This window comes from Lygodium microphyllum, chromosome 25 (genome assembly GCF_053477565.2).
Source record: "Lygodium microphyllum isolate KBCC chromosome 25, Lygodium_microphyllum_v1.1.10, whole genome shotgun sequence".
Lineage (NCBI taxonomy): Eukaryota > Viridiplantae > Streptophyta > Polypodiopsida > Schizaeales > Lygodiaceae > Lygodium > Lygodium microphyllum.
The window spans coordinates 24,689,402-24,716,791 of NC_141159.1; the positions used below are offsets into that span (position 1 = coordinate 24,689,402).

Sequence of the window (27,390 nt, forward strand, 5' to 3'; positions counted from 1 at the left end):
ATGCTTTGCTAATTAGAAAACTAAGCCAACCCAATTGAGGAAAGTGGGAGGCTTCGATCTTGATGATCGAATGCCTATGGCTAGGTGGACCTAATAAGTCACTTTCCAACATGAGATAGAGCTAATTAAATCGTGACCCTCCCAATATCAATACGATTGCCAGGTTGAACACCGTTTTAGGGGGCCAAAGCTGAGATTTTACCTTATGGGTAGGGGGATCGAGTTACACTCTCCCCCGTCTCTCACTCTCTTTGAACCAAGTGCGGTGTTAACCTCACTCTTGCCTTTGATTGATTACAAAGTGAACTTTCTTAGGTGAGTGTTAGATTGCTGTTAGGGGTGACTTGTCCATGCTTCCCCTATGAAGTAGAACTAAGATTCCCATGTTCAACTAAGTCCTAGGCTTCCCATGGGGAGACTAGATGGTGATGTGCATGGATATGAATTTCGGTCGACTACTAACAGGACTCCTCCGAGTCTATTGGAGGAGGCACCTCACATATGCCTACTATCATTTGATGATATACATGTATATTACTTGGATGTCTTGTTTCTTAGCATTTATGCTATGTATGGAATGTTTTGGGCTTAGATTTTGAGCCACATTTGATGTCTTGGCACTTTGGCTACATGCTTCAATTGTTTGCTACATCACAAAATCTCAAGGATTTGAAGCGCTTATTGAAGAGAAGCGGAAAAGAGATAATGATCAACTTGAAGGATTGAAGAGGGAAACTAGGAGGAGTGATCTAGTTCTTCATCCTTCTTCTTCAAGACCAGACCAGAGCATGGCTAACGTACAAAAGCCAAAAGTGCAAGAAGATCAGAAGGCCCGAAAGACAAAGGTTTTGAGAGTATGTGAATCCTCCTTATGTTGGAGGGGAGGATAAGGGTAGCTGGGTGTGAATGATCCTGAGGAGAAGGGGAAACCCTAACCCTAGCCAATCTGGGGCTATATAAAAAACCCATGGGTCTACATCAATTGATGAGTGAGAGTGACCCAAGTTGTACTTTCATAAGCAACTTAATATGCAAGACTTGTTCTTGTACTTTTGAGTTCTTCTCTCCCTCTTGTGCATATCTCAATGTTGCTTCACTCTAATTTTGCACAGATAGGAGCCTGGAGGATAAGCTCAATTATGACTACATAAAGTGGAAAACATTAGATTAAACTTAGATTTAATTGACAATTCCACTGGCATACGTATTAACTCATAGAAACCTTAGAATATAAATATAATCTTGTTTCACAATGGGTTACAAATAAGGTTTGAATTATGGCCTTAAAAATAATTATTTGCTTGATTAGTACACCAAATAATTTTTGGATTTGACTTTCTTAACCTAAAGTATTTTAACCAACATTAACCCTATGATTTTGACCCTAGACAAAACTTACAACATGTAATCTAGAATATGCAAGTTTCAATTAGCAAGAAAACATGAATAAGAAATAAAAGTTTATTTTTGGACAATGTATCAAACCCATGTTTTAGCATCTTAATAGAAATTGTTATTCTCACATTCTATAAGATGCCTTGTATTTAGATTGTGTAAATAAGATTTTTATTTATAAAAGAACCTAGTCCAAGTAACTATGAATTTGTGTTTAGAATAACAATGCTCCTTGGTCCTAGTTTCTTGTCTTTTGATACCATGATTACCAATATGCATTCATAAGGATTATCAAAAGAATTTATCATCTACCATCTCTCTTTGTTGATCAACAAGGGAGCCAAAGTAAGGTGTTTTGCTTCATTGATGCCAATAGGTTGGCATATTTGGACATCAACATAAAGCACATCCATTATTGATGGACAACTTAACCATGTGCTCCTTGGATTGATACCAGCCTCTCTTAAATAAGACTCCACCATCAACTCATTTAAAGGCTATGCAAAATTTTCAGCCTTTTGGTGAAAATTGATATCATATTGAGAGCAGGAAGTATCCAAGTTTTGCCATGGCTTGAACACTCCTCTGAACTGCCGTCTTGAAGCAATGCATCCAATAGACTTGCAAGATGCATTACTTTGAGTGATTCCAATCATCCAAGAACTTAAATCGGGCAAGATGATTCCCGAGATCAAGACAAGAGATGCCACATGTGCGGAGAGATAGGGCACATCCGTAGGAGATGTCCCAACCGCCCATGTTTCCACTGCAATGAGCTAGGGCATGTCCAAGTAGACTGCCTTGAAGATATGGAGCCTCTAAGGAAACGATGCTACACAAGTGCAATCTTCAGATATATAGAGGAATCAGATGAAGACAAAGACTTAGAACCCATTACACCTCTTTAGGATGACTAGAATCCTGGAAATTTTATCAACATGAAATACAACTTGTATTGGAATAAACTTTACTCTTGTAACTACAGTTAACCCGAGTGATATGAGTTGCATCAATTTTGAGCTTAGAACTTACAAGTGATCACAGATACTTTAGCAAGTATGATAGTTATAACTTACAATGAATTTCTCTTAAGTCATTTCTTCTCAACTAATATAGATTGGGTCTTACCAGAATGTCGAAGCTTCAAAGTATTCTTTAGTATTACAAGCAAAGCCGATTGTCCATGGAGCTCAGTCCCAAACTAAGAAGAGGAAAATTTGGGAACAGAGTTTTCAAGATAAAGGACCACTTCGATCTACTAAAAGGATACTAGGACAATTTGGTCTAAAGAAGAAAATCCTGCCAAGGACAACCAAGAATCTTGTGACCAGAAGTGATAAAGCTCCGCATTGTTTTTATTGTAGGGAGTTAGGTCATTTCAAAAGGGAATGTCCAAAGCACCCTAAACACTGATGTTCCGAGTGCCACAACATTGGACATATCTATGTCAATTGTCCCAGCAAGACTCAAAGAGAACTTGAACTTACAAGGAATGATATTGTACAAGCTCCAGTGATCTAGAATATACCAGATACTTAGGAAAGACCTAGAAGATATTCATGAGATGTAATTACAGTAAAATTTTCTCTTGTAATCCAAACTCGGATATATCTAATACAATAAGTGGTTGTTTTAAAAGGCCATATGCTTATGAGTAAGCAATGAAAGTGTGATGGGTCCTACGTCACATGTCCCATAATAAAATTCCCAATTCTTTCGAGATGAGGACATCTCGAGTTCTCTAAGGGGGAGGTGATATAATATCCCCTCCCCGCACTGCCTAAAACCCCCTCCTTTTAATTAAAGTAAAAAGGAAAAAAAATTATTACCCTCCCCCCCATCGTCGTCGATAGGAAGAGGTAGTGGTGTGATGACATTGACGGGGAGGAAGAGGACAACGAGGAAGAATGCGACGATGACTATGAGGAAGGAGATGACATGGCCGATGACGAAGAGGAAGATGACGATGCCACCCCCTTGGGCATAACTCCCATGAACTCCTGGCCACCATGCCTGATGAAAAGTGGTGGGTGGGGAAAGACCACCACCACTCCACCTCTTCCACATGCCCCCCCCCCCAATAATACCCCACCCCTTCCATTACAAAATACACCCCCCCATCGTAAGCAAAAGGGGAGGCCTTGATGCCCAGGCATGCTAAAGGGAGAGAGAGAGAGAGAGAGAGAGAGAGAGGGAGAGGGAGAGGGAGAGAGAGAGAGAGAGAGATCTTATTTGATATTGCCTCAACCGAGTAGTTCACTTCCACTTGGTAATTCACTTCTACTGTATAGTTCACTTCCACCATCATCATTCACTTCAACCCCATAGTTCACTTCCCTTGTGTAGTTCACTTCCACCATGCAATTCACTTCCAACACATGTAGTTCACTTCCACCACGATTGCTTTCACCACGCAGTTCACTTCCACCACACATAGCTCACTTCCATCAAGAAGATCACTTCTACCAAGGAATCATTTTTCACCACAAGTTTACTTCCATCATGTTCACTTACATTGTCTAGTTTACTTTCACGATGGTCAATTCCACCACAATTGCTTTTACCATGCAATTCACTTCCACCACACATAGTTCACTTCCACCAAGGAATCATTTTTCACCAAGGAGATCACTTCCACCAAGGAATTATTTTTCACCACAAGTTCACTTTCACCACGTTCACTTACACTGTCTATTTTACTTTCACCATGGTCAGTTCCACCACATTCCCTTTTGCCATTAAGGCCTCATCATAGGTTCATTCACACAAGTTCACTTCCACCATTATGCTTGCACTACCCTCAATTCTACCACCTACTCGTAACCACCCAGGTTTGCACTATCCACTACATCTAAACTTGCACCACCTAACCCTTGCATCACCTAGGCTGGCACTACCCAGTACACCTAGACTTGCACCCACCCACCTTTTGCACTACTAAGGATACATGCACATAATTCATTTGTGTTAGCTCCCTTGCACCTAGGTTAGGTTAATTTCCTTTACACTAAAATTGTATTCACACCTAGGATACTTCACACACCTACAAGATCATTCACACTTAGGATCCTGCACACCTACAAGATCATTCGCACTTAAGCTTCCTTGGACCAAAGATAATTCCTCCCCTAGGTTCAAAGTTCATTCACACCAAGTACATAAGTTCATTCGCACCTAGTTACCACTCCTCCACAATGACTCCACATTGTCCTACTAGTAGTTGCACCCTTGTACTCACACTCTACCCACTCACATATTGTCACACCCATTCTACTTCCATTACACACACTTGTCCATCCTTCTTCACATCAATTGCATCTAGGCATCTTGTCCTTGCATTGTGTGTGACTAGTCTTGATACATTGATGTCTTGTTGATTGATACATACAATATTGCTTACACAAGTGCACCTTACTTTTTTTTTGGTGGTGGGGGGGGGGGGGGGGGGGGGGGGGGGGGTGTAATTTTGCACAACTCACTCTTGTGAATGTTTGAATCTTAAAATCAAAGTGTTGCCAAGTACTTACATTTTGGCATCAAGCATTGAAAGTAAATACCATAATGCTTAAGAACTCAACAAGGAGATTATTAAACTAAGAAAACACTTCATCACATCACAATCCATTGCAATTCAAAGGGGGGAAAATCATCCAAGCTTCCACAAAGAGCCTATTAACCAAGCTATCAAGAGTATCAAGCCAAATCCACATCACTTCAAACATTTAAAAGAACAAAAACATGCACAAGAAACCACATTAGAGCTTGAGTTTGTAGGAAGAGTTGATTAGTTTGTCATCTGACCTTTATGAGCCTAACACTCAGCTGGCATACCTCATAGCAAACTAGGTCATAGGTCTACGATTTGCATATTTAAGAGAAAAGAGACAAAATTAAATTTAATAATATTTTCCTTGGAGGCTCCATATCTTTTGACTTAAGTCAGGGCAGTCTACTTGGACATGCCCTAGCTCATTGTAGTGGAAACATCAGCGGTTGGGACATCTCCTATGGATGTGCCCTATCTCTCCACACATGTGGCATCTCTTGTCCTGATCTCGAGAATCATCTTTGCTACAATTGCCCGATTTAAGTTCTTGGATGATTGGATTCACTTGAAGTAATGCATCTTACAAGTCTGTTGGACACATTGCTTCAAGACGATGGTTCAGAGGAGTGTTCAAGCCATGGCAAAACTTGGATACTTCATGCCCTCTGATATCAATATACACCAAAAGGCTACTCTTGAAATTGTCTTATAGCCTACATTCTGTTGAGAGGAACCCCTTACTTGGCTATATTTTTATTTTGACCGTATAAAAAGTGATATAAACATTAGCATAATTTGGTAATTGTAAAATTGTTATAATACTCTCTCATAATAGCTCAACAAAATGTAAAATAAAATTTGAGTGAATTTGCACAAAGATTTCAAAATGAGTAATGTAGAGCTAAAAGCCCATGATAGGCTCAACACTTTGGGAACCCATCACAATGTTATACTTAAGTCTCCATCAACACGTGTGAGGATATACCCTAGATCTCCTCTTCCTTTTAGATGAAGTGCTATTTTTGACAACTTTAAAGGCTATTGTAGTTTTCCTAGTAGCTTTGGTCTTTCCTTGGGTTCCAGGAGGATTCTTATTGACTAGTTTCCTCTTGTCCTCATGTGTGAGGAGCAATTCCTTTAGAATTTCCTCACCATTCTCACTAGAGTTTTGGTCTAACTCTAAGACGTGTTGTTTGCCTTTTCCTAGAGAAGAGATATGGTTCCCTTTGCTAAAAGTGGTGATGATCTCAACTTCTTATAATCTCACCTATATTCAATGTGCTTCATAGTCCACAATGCATTTGGTTGCACGCTTGAAAGGTATTCCAAGTAGAACTTCCTTGCCCATATCTTGTCAGTTTGGACACACATAGAAAATGATTGATAGGCTCTCAGTCTCTATAGTCAAAAGAATCTTCATTGTTGCAGGAGGGAATATGGTGATCACTCCATATGCTCTAATGGTTGCATTGGTTGGGACGAGTTCAGGATGTCAAATCTCAGTCCATACATCATAAGAAAAAATATTGTAATTTGAACATTTGTCAATGAGAGCATTAATGATGAGCTCTAACTTGGTAGTTAGCTTGACCTTAAGATATGTTAGAGATATCAGCTCTTCATCTTCAAGGTCAATGTTTGAGGCTTAGACGTTTTGAATGTGAGGTTTCTTATACCTTGTTGGGGTGCTACAAGACTCCTTGCATGTCAAACATGATACCTGTGAGTGATGCCACACTCAATGCATTTGAGGTCAACCTTTGTTAATGTGTCTATACCCAATCAATCAGTTAGATGTGGCTTGGGTTCTTGAGTTGCTAGCTCAATCATAGTATCAGTGGATAGATGTATGGAAAGGATTCTCTTTGTTGTTGACTCTTAAGATTTCACGACTCGTAGACCTATGACCTGGTTTGCTATGAGGTATGTCAGCTGAGTGTTTATAATTTTAAAATCATCTCTTAAGCATCCTAATGTCAAAGTTAAATTATTTAATTCATTGGTTCACCATAGACTAAATTAGATATACTTGAATATCTACATCATTGGTACACCGTGTTCATTTGAACTTAATAACTAGTTTTACATCCTCACTTGAACCCAATACTTTTCATGGGGTGGAGGTCTCTACTGAGGAGTGGGAATTTTTTAGGGGATGTAGTCCAAAGGTGACCACATGTTTTATAAGCTGTCATATCTAGATTTTATATGTGACAAATAATCTAACAGTTTCAATGTATAGTACAATGCGCCATGGTCACGTGGGCGACATTCCCATGTCGAGCGCATTGACAAAATGCACTCCACAACGGATTGTGGTGTCATGGAAAAGTTTGAGCAAGAGAGTCGATGTGGCGAGCCATGGATCTAAACACTATTATAATAGATGAGAAATAGTATTTTGAGAACTTGCAAAGTGTTATCACGGTGGATAACCGTAGCTTCTCCATGATCATATTCGATATGCAATGGTTCAAAGTGGTAGTGGAAGGAGCCAAGGCAACCATTTGACGAGATCCATCTAGATTTCTCAAAATAGATTCCGAAAAAAGATGGAGGGAACTATGCAACAAGTTTGTCTTGCTGGCCCATTGTGAATAGGTGTATGAACTATTTTTAAAAAATTTATTACAACATGGTATATATCACAAATGTTGAATCTCTCTTGTATGTGATTTTGAACATGTAATTTTCTATCCAAACCCCCGACAACCTCAATGGTGATATGTTGTGTCTTCAGCTCCCCGAAGTGCGAGAGTGTATGATGAAAGCAATGTTCCTGGCATAGATGAGGATGATATGCAGATGAAGGGGTCAATATTGCAAGGAGTGGACGTCAAAGATGGCTTGGAGCGTGTAGAGGAGGCAGAATCGGGTAACGATTACGGAAAGATAGGAGGCCAAGAATTCTTTGAGAACAAGGTGGACTCATCCTTTTATGGTGACCTATCTATCAACCTTCTAGTGTATATGGAGTTGTGTTAGGAGATTGACATGGACCATAGGCTACATCATACTTGCAGCATCCGCCTACTCACTTCATTGATGAATCACTTAAAAGGGTACTCTAGAATATGCATTTTAAGTAACATCATTTTTTCGAAAGTTATATTATCATGCTTTGCTTGAATCTTTATATTGATTAGGCTAACATAACTTTTTGTCTGTGCAAGTGAGCTTTGACGATATTTGGAGAGCACGATGAGTCGAGGGATGAGCGATGAGGAGTTGCATGAGATATTCACATGTATGTCTCTAGATTAGATGGCGCAATTCAGTGATATGGCAGACCAATAGCTGTCACAAATACCATTAGGTCATTCTATTAGATTTACTTTGGCATACTTTGATGCTTCAGTTTCTATTAGATGAGGTCAACACTCCAGACTTGGGTTGGACGGAGGGAGTGGTTCTAGGGGATGTTATGGAGACATGGATGTGGTGATCTCATAGTCAACTTGAGACATAGGTGCTACTCATCGCTCTCGTGCAAGTTTGAGAGAGGGTGGCTCAAGTGGTTGTTGTGGAGGTACCGATGTAGTGTCTTCGTCTCGTCATTTTGGTAGAGTTGTGTCACCTATAGAATTTGTCATACCTATGGGGACATCTACTCCAATGACTCCAGCTTCTTTTTCTCAGCCATCTACAAGTGGCACCCCTATGGGTGCTACTCCGAGAGATACCACCCCCGTGGGTACACTAGATGTACAGGGGTCTCCTAGATATGCCCAAGAGCATGGTCGTAGGTGGGAGAGGACACATCTTAGACATACCCTAGAGGGGTATGGATACATTATAGATGATAGGAAAGGAGCTATGATCATGAATGATGAGAGGAGGAGGGTGATAGCTCATATTATATATATATATATATATATGTTTTTGCCAAAAACAAAGAGAGAGATGTACCTCGTAGGTTTCGCAGATGTGGAGCATAGAGTGCAAAGAAAGTTGCATTTTCAACCAAATGCAAATGTGGATGGCCTTCTCTACAAAAATTAGGGACTTTGTGTCTCTCTTAGAAAATGATACCATGCTTTGATACCATGCAAGAGTGCTCAACAGAAAGGAATGGAAACACAGAGACAAAGAAACAGAGGTAGACTACAAGAAAAGAAGAATGAAATATAAACTAAATAAGTAAGAATGCTAATGCAAATAGGAAAGTGAAAGGAGACTAATCAGTCCTTGCACACAGCCCCCATTGTGAGGGCACCAGATCATGTTGATGATGACAATAGCACCAAAGACAAAGGAAGGTAATGGAAGCAAAATGTGCACGTACTAGGGAAGGACGAAGATGAATGAGTGAATGTGTGGGAGGAAACGCCTATATTTGCTTGTGCTTGTTTAGCCCCTTAAGGAGATGTTTTTTGCTACCTCCTACATTTTGTTGAGAGGAACATACTTTTCACCTTATGAGAAATGCTCTACCTTATTGTAAACTTTCACCATTGTGAGCAAACTATGTACATCAATATTTATAAATAGAACTTACCTATACATAGCTAGCTTCAATTGTCAGGAGTTACAATGTATAGGGGGCTCTACAGGATGTCTTGCGACGACCTGACAACATAGGCATGTTATTGGCAGTGAAGAACCCCCTATTGTACCCGCTGATTGCAAAGAACCTCTCCTAGGAGGTGGAGGACCACTCGGGAAGTCTCCCCTTCAATTCATTTTTTCTTAGAGAGAAAGCAATTGATGCTAGTAAAAATTGTTAAGCTTTATGAGAGTTTAAACTTTCAACTCTCCAAAACTTCATGAATTGTGGCAGAAGCATGTACTCACGGCCATCAATTACGTCAAGAACATGCTGCCATCCTATGCACTAAATCAAAAACTTGCTTAAGCTTCTTTAAAGCTTAAAGTTATTAAGCTTAACTAAAGCTTAAAATTCAATTATCAATCTCTTACCTACCAGCAGGAGTTCACACTGTGGTATTCCCGAACCAGTTTTGAAGCTTCAGCAAGCCCTTGTTGTTCCCACCTGCAACTTGGTTGAACGGATTTATAACAAGAAGGCTATCACGCACAGTCTATGCTGAAGACTATTTTTCTTTGAAGAATATCATTTCCAATTTCTGTACTTGAGAAAAGCAAGATCATAAAAAGCAAAGACATCCTAATAACCAAAGCAAGTTCGTGGTGAGCTTCTTCACATGTGACTAGAAGATGAGCGACGGATCTTCAATCAAATCCAAGATATCGAATCATAATATGGACAATTTTATGGGCAAAGGCGATTTGCCAGAGGTGACTATGGAGCAAAAATTGGATCTAATCATGATGCAGATTCAAGGAGAGTGAAGGGCACATCAAAACTTACAGGCACAATTCGCTACACTTCAACAATCCACTGTCAATCAAGATGGAGCGCAACCTGAAGATGTTATTCGATGTACTATTGATGCAACACTTGATGCATAGGATTTTAGGAAAGAGGCCAAGATAAGTTAGTGTTATTGGGCTAAAGTTATCTCTATAGCTATGAATATTACAAATAAGACTCACATTACTATAGTGCATGATGTGATACCAAAGGTGCAAAAAATGAGATCTTACATATGTTAAAGTGTTTGGATGTATTGCATGTTTAGAAAGTGAAACCAAATGTAGATGGAAGTGTGAGTAGATATAAAACAAGATTGATTGCAAAGGTTTATGCACAGATATGTGATTGATTGTGAAGAGACATTTTCTCTAGTGGCAAAGATGGAAACTATTGGAGATGTCATTATAGTGGCTATAGAAAAAAGTTGGGTCTTGCACCAAATAGATGCAAAGAATGCATTCTTGTATAGTAAGTTGAAAGAAGAAGCATATATGAAGCAACTACACAATTATGAGAGCATGGTTCACCTCAATTATGTGTATAGGTTGTACAAAGCCTTATATGGTCTCTCAGGGGGGTTACTCATGGATTTATGTATGTATCACATGGGTTTTAAATAAGAGTTTTTAAAATAATATTTTTATATTTTTTAACATATAGAAGGGTGTAATATAAATGGGTTATTTATAGATTGAATAAAAATGGATTGTGTTTTATTTAGGAAAATTTCACAGATAAGCATATTTATAAATAGGCCTTAAACACACATGATCTAAAGGATATACATATAATGAACCCCTCAAGTATGGTCTAAAATAGGCCCCAAGAGTCTCTATTGATTTTCATGTTGGAAATGTAGATCACTCACTTTACGGTCGTTAGAGTGATAGGGGGTATTTTATAATTACCTTGTATATGGATGACTTGATTGTTGAGGGTGACAATATCAAGAGATGGAGCATGTGAATAGTCTTCTCAAGTAGAGATTTAACATAAAGATTTGGAAGAGTTGAGGTACTTTCTTGGCATTGAGGTTATTAGGACTCTAAGGGGAGTCACCTCACCTATGAGTGTACTTCATGTGTTGAGCTCTCAAGAAGAGACAGTGCATGGATGTGCTATCTTCACCTATAAGAACATCTTCAATTGATTTATTCATTCATCGACTCAATCATACAAAAGGCTAACAAATTTGGTAAGCTATGACTTGTGCTCAATTAAAGTGTGAGCTTCATGTTTATTCCATCATAGACTAATTATTCTCTTATATGCAATTAATCTACATATCAATTTAGTATGTAAGATGAGGTCTATGTGACCGGATGGCAAAAAGGGTGACCATTGTGGTTCTAATGTTTGTGTTTGACAAGTACTTAAGTTGGTAGCAACTCAAGGCACATTGCATCGAGTTGCGAGGTAATGGAGTTAAAAGGGGCCCTTGTTTTGGGGTTCAGGGCCACGGAAGTGGCCCCCCTAGCGGGGGTCCAAGGGCAACGCCCCCGGCCTGACGGTAAAGGAAATATTCCCTAGAATATTCCCTAGCCGACTAGTGGAGGCTTATATGGTAGGTCGGTCAAACTGACCTAACCACCTTCGAAGGCTATAAAAGCTAAACCCCTTCACAGTCATCGATCATCTATCTTTCACCCAGTCAAAGTTGTTCTAGCTAGCCTTAAGCTCTTCACCTATATTCTGTCTAGATCGCCATCTAAGCTTCACAGTGGAAGCACACGGATGGATAGAGCCATCTTTGTATCAGTTGTTTAGAGCTAAATAATTTTTTTAGTTCTCCTTTTATCTGTTGTGCACTCTCTATCTCTTTCTCAGATTCTATTTGTTGCGCCGTGTAATTTTTACAATCAAAACATATATAGTTTGAGTGAAAGCTTACTATGTCGTTGAACAAGATCAATCCCATGAGATGAAATCCCTCGCAATAGGAAAATGTGTATTTAGGTTTAAAGCGATAACCCCATGTTTAAAGCGATAACCCCTTGACATTCGCCTTCATCATTCATCAGTAGGTCAAGGGCAAAGTAGTAAACAAAAAATTGGATGTTGTGTTTCATAGCCTGCCCATACAAGGTATGCAAGAGAGCGTGACCAGTTCGATCGACATCACAAGCACACTTGTATGCTTGGCCACCTTTACTAAAATTCAAACTATGTCCCCCAAACACTCGTTGATAAATCTTCCCCTCCTTAGTGCAGGAGAATGGAAGGCCATAGTTCTCAAGCTCAATAATAGCCTTTGGGGCTTCTCTACATATATACCAGATAGAATCCTGATCCCCTAACCAATCACTTCCCTTAACAGTGTCATACATATGCCATCTCCAATCATCTTGTGTCATATTTCCCAAAGCTGCATGTACGCCACCCTGAGCAGCAATTGTGTGGGATCGTGCGGGAAACAACTTTGTGATGCAAGCAGTATTAAAACCATGCTCAAAGAGACCAAATGCTACACAAAGTCCAGCTCCACCTGCCCCAACCACAATTGCATCATACATATGGTCAACTAGAGGATATGATGTTGTCAATGTCCTATATCCTGGCACCTCTCTTGGATCCAAATAGAAGCTCTTGGGTAAACACCCTACTTTTGATAATTGCCTACCACTTCTTTCACATTTATTAGCCGTTGAAGGGGACGAGCTACAAGAAAAACAACTCCTCAGGATCCCGCTCAGACATTGCTTTCCCAATTGTGCCATCTCTCTCTCTCTCTCTCTCTCTCTCTCTCTCTCTCTCTCTCTCTCTCTCTCTCTCTCTCTCTCTCTCTCTCTCTCTCTCTCTCTCTCTCTCTCTCTCACGATGCTTCCACACAAAAATTTATGAATGGATTGAAGAAATTGTACCTAGCCTAACTACATGTGCTCATGTGTCATGCAAATGCAAACACAAAAGATACATACAACGGAAAAAAAATTTGTAATGGCACTGACTAATGTGTTCAAATCCTTGGCGAAAAACTCCGCCCTCATATTTCCCGTGGTGGAGGCGCAGCGTCACGACATCTAGATCTAGGAATCAACAATGAATGTTCTTGGTTAGTAAGGATACCAATAAAACATCTAGGTTAATGTTTTAATCACAAATTGAGACAAAATGAAAAGGAATGGACCTTATTATATATAGCTCCGTGGGTGAATTGCATCCAACTACAGTGCTACCCCTGTCAGTGGAGTCTGTGGGACCTTTGGCTCTAGGGCATCTAGAGGAGCATCCATGGGAGCAGTGGGGGCTACAATGGCTCTGCATGGGCTAATGGCCTGAGGTCCCTGATCACTCTCCATCATCTCAACTCTAGGCCCTCATGCCCTTGTCTCTCAGCAGCGTGCTCTCTTTGTTGGCGCTGCCTCCTCCTTTGTCTAGCCTTGCACCGTCTCTGGCGCTCTGCATCACTCCTCTGATGCATCTTGTATCTACTAGATCCCTCATCCTTGAAGGAGGTTTGGCATCGGTGTTTCCTAGGGCATTCAGCTATGCAAGATGTCCAATCATCCTGACAGCAAAAAAAGCACTGACTAGGGAGGCCTGTATAAGAGATCGGTTGGTTAAGAAAGCCCCTGTCAATGGAGGGAATCCTTAAAGAATAATGAAAGTGTTTATAACATGTTTATATCTCCTATTGTAATTGTACGGGTGAATTATTTTACTATATTGGTTCTCATATTGTGTGTGTGTGTGTGTGTGTGTGTGTGTGTGTGTGTGTGTGTGTGTGTGTGTGTGTGTGTGTGTGTGTGTGTGTGTGTGTGTGTGTGTGTGTGTGTGTGTGTGTGTGTGTGTGTGTGTGTGTGTGTGTGTGTGTGTGTGTGTGTGTGTGTGTGTGTGTGTGTGTGTGTGTGTGTGTGTGTGTGTGTGTGTGTGTGTGTGTGTGTGTGTGTGTGTGTGTGTGTGTGTGTGTGTGTGTGTGTGTGTGTGTGTGTGTGTGTGTGTGTGTGTGTGTGTGTGTGTGTGTGTGTGTGTGTGTGTGTGTGTGTGTGTGTGTGTGTGTGTGTGTGTGTGTGTGTGTGTGTGTGTGTGTGTGTGTGTGTTTTAGGGCCCATCACAAGTGGTAAATGGAAGGATGTCAAACCACCTTTCTCATCATTTTAGGCTAAAATAAGTAGGTCAAGTTATACCTAATGCCATGTGCATTTATGGTGAAGTTTTCATGATGTTTGGCCACATGTGTTCTACCCATGTAGAGTGCAGTGCATAGATTAAGCTTAGAAATGAGGCACATGGTAGGTCTAAAACTTGAGGACAAGTCAATATGATCTGTCAGAAGCAGCAGATTTGACTAATCAAAATGTATCTAAAGAGCTCTTAGAGAAGAAATGATGGCAGCAAGGAAACCGCATTCTCTAGTGCCAATACTGGGTGATAAAGAGGGGCAACCAAACTAAACCATGGTAAGGCTCATCACGGTTAAATAAGATAAAAACAGAGTAAAACAACAAAGGATCATGTCATCCATGTATACCATAGCTCCTAACTCTTCTACCATTTTGCAAAGGTCCAGCATAGGGTTATGGTGGAGTCTGTTGAAATGAGTCACCTCATGAATGTCTGGGGGTGGTCAGAGATGATAGCATTAATAGTCCCATGGGGGTTGCCTAAGTTGGGGAAGGGGCCACTTAGCTCTGCATAGCTATGAAGCTCTATGTATAGTCCCTACTATGATAGACACACATGCATGCATGCTTGCACTCACGCACACATACAATAGCTTGAAGGGAGTCACATGCTTAAATGGAATATGTATATTCTTCACCCCTAGGTACAAGGCTTGAATCCAAATAATTCACACTTTCCAGTTAGAAATGTAATACACATTTAGTGAGGCCATTGAAACAGGTTTCAATGCCACAAGCAAATGTTGTGAGTACCAACTGTGATATAGAAAGAAACATACATGAAATTACATAAGATAAACCATGACAAGAAGAAATGTGACTCGCTAAATACGGAGTTAAAGAAACATTAATATTGTCATAATAGAAGGATGAAAGTTTCATGATCATACTACATGATTATGGTCTTGAAAGTTTCATATCATAGTAAATGATTATGATCTTTACAAAATGACACTCAAAGCAAGATTGGGAAATCCGCCAGCTGGTTGTTTGTTGTTGTTATTTGAAGGGGGAGGGGGCCTGATGGGGGGGACAAGGGGATGATGTAGAAGATGCAAAAAGTCCTTAGGAAGGAAAAGGTGCTTTGGCTTATATACTATTGAAGAGTCCAATATAGTAATACCTCATCAGCACAACATGTGAGCTTTCATCATCTTCATTATATAGAAGGGCTAAAAGCAAACGCTTGAATTCCTCATATGCTTCCTGAAATTTGTAAACATTTGAAATTGAAATACAAATTGGATTATCAGATTTACAATTAGAGTTATCATGCACATACATCTAACTTCCTTACATTTGAAATTCAAATACAAACTAGATGATAAGATTTAAAATTAGATTTATCATGCAACATACATCTAAAGTTTTTCAGTTTTATGTAGAGACACACACACACACACACACACACACACACACACACACACACACACACACACACACACACACACACACACACACACACACACTGTGTGTGTGTGTGTGTGTTAACCCAGTACTTTTTTGCACAATACCATCTAGATTGTGATGAGTACCCCTCCAATGTAATACTATGGCCATCCCTCTCTCAACATCCATGAATGCAAACTAAAATCAATCCACCTCATAGAACAAATTCTCAACCCCAACAGCACCACTTAACAATTATACGAGCCTACACAACAATCATCATTGATTCTTTACTTGGAAATTTTGAGCATTTCAATCCTTTGAACTACATGCTTAACACACATAGCAGCATTCTAGAATTAAGTGCAGACAAAGACTTCTAAATTGTTCAAAACAAGATTTTATTGCTCTTAGATTTAAATTCGGGCATATTTCTAATTGGTTTATCCTCTCTTAACAATAGTATGCATGAATTAGAGACAAAAGATGTCATGCTTGCCTTACTATAACTACTATGTTAGACAAGGAGTCAATTCTTTGAAGTTCACTGCCCATGAGCCACAGTTAACAATCATATTTCTCAAGTGTTACACTTCACAACAACTACCTTATTTGGCAAATGGTTTTAGCAAAGTTGGAGCCAGGGTTGTCACATCTGATGGCATCCGATTAGCACAATCCGATACTAGTACAATACTAATCGAACTAATAAATCTTGGACCTACGTCTGATTAAAAATAAAATACATATAATTTTAAGTTTATACTTAATGTTTGGACTTAAAACATAAACTTGGAGATTCAAGTCAACAATAAGTGCAAAAGAGAGTTGAAACAAGACTCAAGAGTCAAGTCCCAAGAGTATACTATGAATAACGAAACCAACAACTTTTTTATGAGACAAATATGCAATCTCGTACAAAAAGTATATAGAAATGGATTGAGAAAACCGTAAAATTGTTTGTCTTATAGAAAAGTGATATCTTCAAGTTGGTCAAGTCATTCCATAGCCTTCTAGCATTGGTCTTCGGATGATATCCTTTGCGCAGAGCATCTGAACCGAAGTGGACTCATATCAGACTTGGTTTAAAGAGAATGGGAAACGAGAGGGATGCATCGCTGAACCTCTCTACCCATGGGGTAAAGTCCCATTCTGGCCCCCTAAAATTATATGAGTCAGTGTTCTACCCTACATTAATTAAGGTCAATATGCCATCATGGTTTGAATGTTGAGAAGTCTCCCGGTTCTCTGGGACCACCCTACTATAGGACGAACTCGTCTGGGGTTCCTCCCACCCACTTCCCTTGATAGCTTTACTTTTCTACTTACCTAAGGGCACATTAGTGGTAACATATGCAAGAAGCTTCCTTAATTAACCCATTAGTCACATGTTCCTTTACATAATTTTATACACTGACATGAAAATAGTTCATATAATTTCTTAAAATTGAACTGTATATTAAAGTTTGAGCCTGAGATACAAATCCCATCCATAGGATGATTCCTGCAATCCGCAAGGATGTGTCTTATTATCCTTCAAGTTTCCGCCCTTGCACTAGTAATAGGGCCTTGAGAATCTATCTTGAGTCATATAGACTATTGAGTAGGATGCGGAGGCCAGGGATTTACAACCAGAGCCCCCTTTGGCATCCAAGCGTCCTCCTACAATCAAACTAATTATACTTTTCCCTACATTTTGAATATAAAAAATATTTTGAACACTCACTATATTGTACAATTAACATTGGCAAACAAATTTGTAACGATCCAAGTCTATCTTCCAATGTAAAATAATCCTTGAATTATTGTGCAAGTTGTAATCAACTCATGGTTTGGTAGCACAAGATAACTCCTTGACTGTTACTTTATGTGAAACCTTCATAGGATGGATACAAGACTTTAATGCAAGATCAATTTCATGTACCATCGATGTATATTTCGTATAATCTTTACCATGCATGTACTGTCTTTGTGGATAACCCTCAAGGTAACCTTATGCTCTTCATGCTATGTATGCTTTTGTCGCGTAGCATTGGGATGTAATGATTGTATTTGGGTACAATGGTTTGTGTGAACCTCAATGTGCCATATGCATAAATCTATGCAAGGTCATCTTTGGTTGCGAAAAGAATTACTCTATAATCCCCTATGAGCTCATTAACTATTGAAAAATAAATTTAGGTTACTTGTTAAAATGAACTCATGCGTATGCTGAAGCAATATAACCTATGTCTCAATAAATAGTGGAGATGGCAATTAGTACCTAGATATTCGGATATGAATTATCCATACATGGTGTTGTATTCGTATTAGCAGAGACACCCTGGCCAATGGCTCCATTGTTGGATGCGTGATTACTGTTGGTGCGTGTCGCCCTCCCTTTGGGGGCCATACTTTTGGCTCTCTCTTGTCGGAGAGATAGCGTGCCAGGGTGACTCTCCTCTATCGCGAAGGGGGGGTAAACTCACGGGAAAAAGGGAATAAGTCTACGGGGAAGGGAAGGAGTGTGTGGTCACCCTCTAAGGAGGGAAAGAGAATGAGAATCTTCTTTAGAAGGTCCTCTCTCTCTCTCTCTCTCCCTCCCTCCCTCCCTCCCTCCCTCCCTCCCTCCCTCCCTCCCTCCCTCTCTCTCTCTCTCTCTCTCTCTCTCTCTCTCTCTCTCTCTCTCTCTCTCTCTCTCTCTCTCTCTCTCTCTCTCTCTCTCTCTCTCTCTCTCTCTCTCTCTCTCTCTCTCTCTCTACAGCAAGGGGGAAAAAGGAAGTAGTATGTCCTTCCTTCTTTTATGATGGGGGTGGGGGGGTTTATAGGGGAGGAGGTGGGTATTATTAACTCTTACTTGGACTACCCCAACCTTATTATATTTTTAAAATAAATTGTCACTTAAACATGCTAAATACAATTTATTACGATCATTGTAACATTTATCAATTAATCAAAATATCACTCAAGTTTTAGTAGCAAAAAAAAACAAACAAAGAGAGAGATTAACACCTTTGTCTCTTGCTCCAAATAAACTTTGTAAGAAAACAACAATTAGAAATAACATCAAATTCTATTGAAAACACAACATAAAAGAGAAACAATACATAGAGAGAGGGGGGAAAGAAAGGAGAGGGAGAGAGAGAGAAAAAGAGATGAGCACCTCTGCCTCCTGCCCGAAACAACCTCTGCAATAAAACAACAATAACAATAAGAAACGACATCAAACCCTATTGGAAAAATAGCAAACAAGAGAAAATGCAAAGAGAGATGGGCATCTGTGTTTTGCCCAAATTTTGGAGCTACATGGAGAAGAAAGTGCAGAGGTAAGCAAAACACTCAAAACCCTAATTACTCTCAATAGGGAGCTTCAATGCAGACAAAGATTCACGAGTATAGAGAAGAGAGGGAAAGTGTATCTTGATTAATCATAGCCGCCACAGAGGCTGTAATCTACAGCCGTTCATTGCAGTACTACTCCGAATAGCCCAAGCTGAGCATAAGGTCTGCGATGGGTCATCAGGTGCAACAGCTTAGTATGTATAATGGGTCAACATTCGAATATATTGTCTCAAGGTTTTCTAGAGAACTTGCTGTGAATTATCTCAGACACTTGAAATGTGACGATTTACATACACACACTAACGACCACAGAAAAGAACTATATCCTTATAAGTTGATACTGCAAGACTCACCCAACTCACCTGACGTTGGTGCTCTAATAGACCCATGTAATTGAGCGGAGGAGCCGAGGAGCCGAGGACCCCAAGGTCACTCCTATGATAATGTAGAGTATATGGGTTCATAATGTCAATGCTCGTAATGTATATTTAGTGACTGCTGCAATTAACCTTATAAACTCATACATACCCTCTGCTGGCAATGCAGTCCCTTGAGAAACATAATGAGCATCTTTTTTTAGGTTGGATATCTTACCGTACTGCTCCGTATTGTAGCGGCAACTAGGAGTTCCCAAGGTAAGAGCAAGGTCTACGAGACGAGCAGGCATAATAGCTTAAATTTACATATGATGGGTCAATTGATTATGTGGTGCCCATTTTTATAGAAAATGCACTTCTCTCGTACATTAGTCGCACCTATAATACATATACATTAATATTAATAGAAAATATGAACATCCTTGTGAGTTGGAGCAGAACTCACCCAACTTAGCTGATTTTGGCATTGCTGCAGGATGTCCATGTAATTGAATGGAGGAGTTGATGACCCTCAACATGCTCCTACAACAGGGATAATGTGCATTTAATAATGGAAAAACTGGCTATATGCATATGTAGTTGCTTGGAATGGAGCTTAAAAAGTGATACATGCCGTTGGTTACCAGCACAGTCCCCATGAACATGATCGTCATCTACTTCCCTCTTGCTATACTGCTCCGTATTGTAGCAACAGCTAGGACTTGCCAAGGTAAGAGTAAGATCTGCAATGATTGGGTGTGGGAGTTGAATACAATAGGCCATGTGATTGTGAGTTTCCATTTTTTGCATAAAGCGCACTTAGTTCATACACTTGCCATGCATGCAACATATGCACTTGCCATGTGATTGCGAGTTTCCATTTTTTGCATAAAGTGCACTTAGTTCATACACTTGCCATGCATACAACATATACACTAATATTATTAACTAAAAAGGACACATCCCTATTATAACTTGCTACATGACTCGCCTAGCTCTGCTATGTCTTGCACTGCAGGTCCGTGTAATTGAGTGGAGGGGCTGATGATGGCGTGGTCAGTCTTGCATTTGTGCATAGTGTACATTGGACAATGTCAAAACTAACTATGCATATTCATACCCTCTATTAGTGGCGCGGTCTCGACGAACATGATGAGCATCCTGAGCTCGAATGCTACTATCTTCGACGATCAGAGACTCGTGCTGATGCAGTATACAAAAAATGTTGCAAAATAAGTGAGAGGCAAAGACAGGGAAGAGAATATATGTATATATACATATATAGAGAGAATATATATATATATATATATATATAGAGAGAGAGAGAGAGAGAGTGTGTGTGTGTGTGTGTGTGTGTGTGCGTATGCCAACCTTATTATTGAGGAAAAGGTTAGATGTGGCGGCCACAGTCGAGATTGATGATCGGATGTGACCTGCAGTCGATGGAAAAAACGTGTGTGTTTGCAGTTGCTCCTTAGATTCAACGCGAGGCACCTACAAGTCATCAGGTGTACTGTCTTTGCAAGCATTAATATACATGAGCTTACTCATTATGTCGCCCTTCTCAAGACATGCATTAGTAGAGCGCCAATCAGGTGGTGGTACAGTCACCAGTGCCCTACATCATGAGTTGGCGCAGCTGGAGGATGTGGAGGAGTCCCACTCTGTTGTACTGCTGAGTGGGTGTGTTCTGTTTACGGATCTTCATTGCAAAATACCTTATGAGAGTGTAAACCTGCCAACAAAAACTAGAACACAAAATAAATGCAAACGAGGCTCGAGGAGATGCATCAAATAAATGTCCATGCTTATATAAGCCCCGTGAGATGATTAAAGATCTACATGTCGGTACTTTCTTTTGCTTAATTTTACAGGTGAAGTAGAGTGCATTAGAGTAGGTGTTTCATCATCCTCAGGCCTAGTTTCTTTTCCTTAATTTTACGGGCCAAGTAGAGTGCATTAGGGTAGGTGTTTCATCACCCTCAAGCCTAGTACTCCCAATCAGAAAGATTAATATTGTGCCTCTAGTACTTGCCTACTTTAGCTTATTCAATGGTGGTAATCTTCTATTTCTCCACACCTTGATCTTCTATCGAGGAATTAGGTTTCAGCTAGGACGACAAATTTCAAAGAGTAGATGGAATATTCATTAAGGAAAACAATCAAATCATTTGCCTTCAATTACACCAACACAATGTAGATGTTACCATAAGTTTTCTAGGGTGATCTAGTATTGGTTCATCTAACCGTGAATACAACTAAGACAATATGTAAGACTTAACCAAGATTATTACAACACCTTGCTAACAAGTAACTTGAAAGTTATCAAATCAAAGACAATCAAAGTAACTCCAATTCTTGTCAAGTTATCAAATCACTTGTTTTAATAGACTTGTATGGTAATCCAGCTAACAAGTAACTTGAAAGCTATCAAATCAAAGACAATCAAAGTAACTCCAATTCTTGTCGAGTTATCAAATCACTTGTTTTAATAGACTTGTATGGTAATCTAGTGTTTCCAATGTTCTTCATATCTTCAACTCTAAAATTCTAAGGAATGAGAAAATGGGTTCTCTAAATGAAAAACACAAACATAGAACTTGCTAGGCCAAGTTGAAGCTCTTTGGGAAACCATTAGATTATATCTCTCTACATTTAATGATCACAAGTCTTTTGAAATCTCTACTTGGTTTCAGCTTGTGTATGCTTTCTCAATTTCTGACAATTTGTCATTTCTTGTTGGTAATAACTTGTTTATGATCTCGTTACATCCTTAACATTCACAAAGTAGATTGCTACTAGATCTTGTTATTATTTCTTAAATATGATTCTCAACGAATTCCTCTCTAGATAATGTTTTGCAATAAGAAAAGAATGTAACACACTAAATTTGAGTGTGGTTTCTAAGAGAATAGCCTATGATTACCGATTCCAACTACTTAGCAACACCACAAATTTTGAAATGTGTGTTAACAATACTTCTATCCATTTTCAAAAGAAGCCATACCTCAACTTTGAAGACAATCTTCCCTGCTTTTGGAGTTTGTGTGTGTGTGTGTCTATGTGTGTATGTGTGTGTGTCAAAGATATTACACATGGTATTAGGGTCTCCATGGTTTTCCATATTGCTAACTATATATATGTCTCCTTAGGATCAAAAGAGATAAATCAACATGCCATTTCTTTATCCTAGCAAAGGAAGGTGTGATACTATAGTAAATCAACACCACTCGTCATCCATTGTACGAGGTGTTCTTTATCCAAACGGATCTTACACTATGTATATCTAATTCAAGTCTCAAAAGTTTTGGTTATTCCTTAAATACTAGCCACATCTTCAATATGCTTCTATGCTAGCATATAGGTAGAGACTCTTCAGAACAACTTGCCATTGGTTAATTGATGAAAGGTATACCATGGCATGTGTTGTCCAAAGGATCTACACTTGAATATCCTCTTGATATAAGAAATGATGAAAAAATATCGAGAAACCTTGTGAGGCATATCTATACATTTAAAATCTGCTCCTTTTTTTCCGTCTCCATAAATAACACGCCAGCTTAAACAACTTGGTAATTTTCCACAAGCTTAGAGCTCATGGTCAGAATGTTCTATTTGCTATAGCTGTTACACCATCACTCCATATTTGATACCAAGTAGCTTAATGTCATCTTTTAGAAAGTCTCCAATAGTGGGTCACATGGTAAGTTTTGAGAATATTGAAGCCATGTTTTCTAAGTCTCGAGATTCAAAATAATGAAAAATGGTACTTGGGAGATTTTCAAATTCATTGAAATTGGTTTACATAGGGAAATATCAAGTATCATCACATATTCATAAATGAGAATATTGCCATTGATGCACAATGGATAGAGAAAAGGGAAGAGAAAAGAGAGAGGAAAGGAGAGAGGGGGGAGGAGAGAGAAGATACATGGAGTAGAAGAACTATAAAGAAGAGAGAGGGACTATGAGTAGAGAGAGAAAAGAGAAAAGAAGAGGGAGATTAGGAGAGAGTATAAGAGAAAGAGAGAGAGAGAGAAGAAGAAAGAGGGGAGAGGATAGAGAAAAGAGAGAAGATAGACAGAGATAATAGAGAGTAGAAGGAGAGAGAGAGAGGGTGTATGTGTAACGTGTCCGCTTGTCCACTTGTGGGATATGTCTTAGTAGCCCATCGGGAGGGGAGTCTAGAAAGCGCCACCTGGCACTCGCAAGGAATGTCACAGGGTTTGCGATCTAGGTCTTCCCGAATTTGCCCCGAAGCGGAAGTATCCGGCCTTTCCCACTTAGGACCGACTTGAAGTCAGGGTTTCTTTCCTATCAGCCAAGTCTCTAGGAAGTAGCTAGTGTCGAGCTCCAAATGAGCCACTTTACGTAGGAACAACAGAGTCGAAGCAGATTTATGCTACACGGTTCATAGAGAATGGGAAACGAGAGGGATGCACTGCTCAACCTCTCTGCCCATAGGGCATAGTCCCATTCCGGTCTCCTAAAACGGCATGAATCGGGTTCTAACTTAACAATACCTAAAGTCATCTGACAGTAAATCCTTGTGAGAAGCCTCCCAGTTCTCTAGGACCGCCTAGCCATAGGACGGACCCGTCGGGGGATTCCGTCCACCCAGTTCCCTTGATAGCTTTAGTTGTCTAATTTGGTCCTACCACATTTATGTATGCGACATTTAAAATCAGCTTCATTAATTAAGCCTTTTAGGGCACAGAGTTCGTTCATGTAATTTACAACACATGCACAAAAACAAAACAAGCAATCCTTTTATCAAACAAGTTCCTTAACTTATCTTTAAGTTAATCTTTGTCTCCTGCCCATACAGGAGAATTATGTATCCCTTCTATCCAACAGAAGTACCCGATCCAAATCACATGGCACTGAAATTTCCATCCTTTATCTAGAATAGGATCTTCCAACGTCCCAGACATTGGGCTCACGGGGATCTCCAACTCCATTTTGGACAGGCAAGGGGTGTCCAGAGCTCCACCTGACCCACAAGCGGTCTAGGAGTGAGATGCTGCCATTTCCGTGGTTGGCCTTTTCACCACTCGACCATCCACCTGTGAATTGAGCAGTGCCCTCTCGGGATAATCCGTGATGTGATCTTGGAGATGATCCACGCTTGCAAAATATCCTTCCTTAATTAATCCAATTAAAATTCAAGCACAATCAAAGCAATCAGCCCTAATATAATCTTCTAGAAAAACATTTCTTTATTCCCATGGCAACTTGTCATTACAGACCCCTGCCATGCATTTGCCATCAACACAAGCCTTGGAATATTTATCCAAATCACAATGCAATAATCCCTTGATTGAAAGAAAAACATTTAGGGTGTTGTTCAATCAACCAACAAAACTAATTGTATTTTTTCCAAACAATACAATAGTAGATGCAGCAATAATTCCATCACATATTCGCTCTCCCCCTTGGGGCCAAAGAGTAGAATTTACTTAATATTCCCTGCTTTAGCCTAAGGCATATGCTAAAGGTTCCAATACTATACATAACGTAAGTCCTATCATTCCAATGCAAATTAATCAATCTAGCAAGAGCATTTATGCCTCTTCTCTAAGTGACAATTATCTTTTAGCATTTTCCTACTATGCAACATTTTTTCTTGGCTTTATCTTCCTTTCTCCTAAGGCAAGGAGTCGCATGTCATCGATGTAAAGTTTACATAATCTCTCTCATGTATGTACCATGTATATGCATTTGCGAACTTTAAACAATATTATCCTCGGTAAAGATTAATCAAAGACTCATCGATGCTCAATTCTTTAGTGTCCCATATGTTGCTTATGCTATGCATGGATTCATCACATAGCAACTAGGTGCAATTTAACTCCCTTTGATACAAGCACTTCACAAACTTCATCTTTGAATATTTGAGATGCGATTTATCCTTTTCAATGACCTATTCTAGCACCACAAGGTACGGAGCCTAATGCATCTCTTGCGAGCATTAAAACAAGAATCTATCAATTTGAAAATACATTACTTACGACCGGTGCCGCAATTGGATTGATAGTGATGCCTTCGTCGAAGCTCTATTGCTGGTTGCAGGATTGTCATCCGCACGCAACATTCTTCGCTTGGAGGCCATCGTCCGCAAGTAGACTCAAGAGATTAAGAAGGTGGAATAGATTCGAGATGGGAGATCGAAAGAGAAGATGGTTAAATCGAGGATCGAGATAGAGGGAAATTGTGTAGCCTCTCGGGGTAACTCTTCTCTCTCTCTCTCTCTCTCTCTCTCTCAAGCTCTCTCTCACAATCTCTTGGAGGGGTATACTCTCTCTCTCCCTCTCTCTTGCAGCCTTTCGGGGTCTCCTTATGCTCCCTTGTGCCTCCCCGTGCCTCATATTTATAATGAATTAGAGAGGAGGGGATAAGTCTGAGAACAAGAGTGGAGGGGCTCTTAGAAGACTCAGTGATCCGATGCTCAGATCATAAATCTGATGGTTGCATTGGCTCCAAAAGGGGGATAAAACTCCAAGACACTTGATTAGAAAGCTCTTAGTTCACTCCTTCTTCTTTTCTCTGTTCGAAGTGCTGTCTACTGCCTATAGACTACAATCGCGGCGCGCGCGATTTTGCCAATCACTTTTCTTTATTTCTCTTTTTATAAAATCTCCAAAACTAACTAAAACATCACTTGTCTTTTCTTTTAAAATACTTTTAGTTCTATCTTTTTAGGATAATATCTAAAATATAATAGTTTTTTTTCCCCTAAGAATCTAATATTTTTGGACCATTCAAACTATATACATTAATACTAGTGATTAATATGGCTCATAAGTCCCGTTCACATTGTACTTTTTGTGAGGGGTTGCTACGGTCCTTATCAATCCGAGAAAAATGTCAGATTTATGACTCTCAAATTTTTTAAATATACTTTTAATTGAATGAAAATTATTAGCTATTAATGCTAGTCAGTTTTACCTTGGTTAGTCTTTAGTTAGTAATCTTACTAACTTATTAATTGACTAACTTTCAAACTAACCAACTAACTTTTATTGCGTGGAAATATTACAGTATGAGTAGAGAGAAGGGAGGAGAGAGTAGAGGGTAGAAGAAGAGAAGAGAGTAAAAGGGAGTGGAGAAGAGAGGGATTAGGGAGAAGAGAGAGGAAAAAGAATAGAGAATAGATAGAGAGAGTGAAGAGAGAGGAGAGTGAATAGAGAAGAAACAAGCAGAAAGTAGAAAAGAAAGAAGAGAGGAGAAAAGGGAGAGAGAAGGGAAGGTGATACTAGAAGGAAAGGGAAGGAGTATCACTAAAGATGAGAGAGAGAGAGAGAGAGAGAAAGAGAGGAAAAGCTAGGAGAGGAAAGTAGAGAGAGGAGAGGAGAGAAGAGAGAAGAAGAGAGTAGAATGTGGTGAGAGAAGGAGTAGGGAGAACAGAAAAGAGAAGATAAAGAGAGAAAACAAGAGAGGAGTATCATTTTATTTGTTTGTTTTGTTATATATCTCTTTAAAGCAAGCATTGTCATTTCATAAACTAACTCTCTTATATCATTAGGATGCTTACATATGTGATTTTTAAAAGCTATGGTAGCACAATATTGGTCGTCTCAGTGCTATAGGTTTGTGTTCAACTTTGTATTACAAGCTAGATCCATGTACTAAAAGAAAAAAGCCTAGCTATGCACTTACACAAAATTTGAATAATTAAAGCCTAGTTATGCATGATACATTTACTTGTTCTATTACATGTTTCATGTTCATAGATGGATGCATAAAAGTTGATTACTTTTTTATTGCCCATTTGAGGAATCCCAGTTAAGTCATAGATACATTAGTTTCTTTCTTGCTATTTGGTAAGAGAGAGAGGATTCAACGTTTATGACATTACTTATGCAAGATAGAGAAGGTGGGTATCTAATATTAAACCATAGAGAAATGCTCATGTATAGG

At 39.4% G+C, this 27,390-nt stretch overlaps 1 pseudogene; it reads right to left on the reverse strand.

The window, feature by feature from the left end:
- LOC148013989 (succinate dehydrogenase [ubiquinone] flavoprotein subunit, mitochondrial-like) overlaps positions 1-19,781 on the reverse strand; it is a 123,348-nt pseudogene extending 103,567 nt beyond the window's left edge.
- Positions 19,782-27,390: the final 7,609 nt, after the last annotated feature.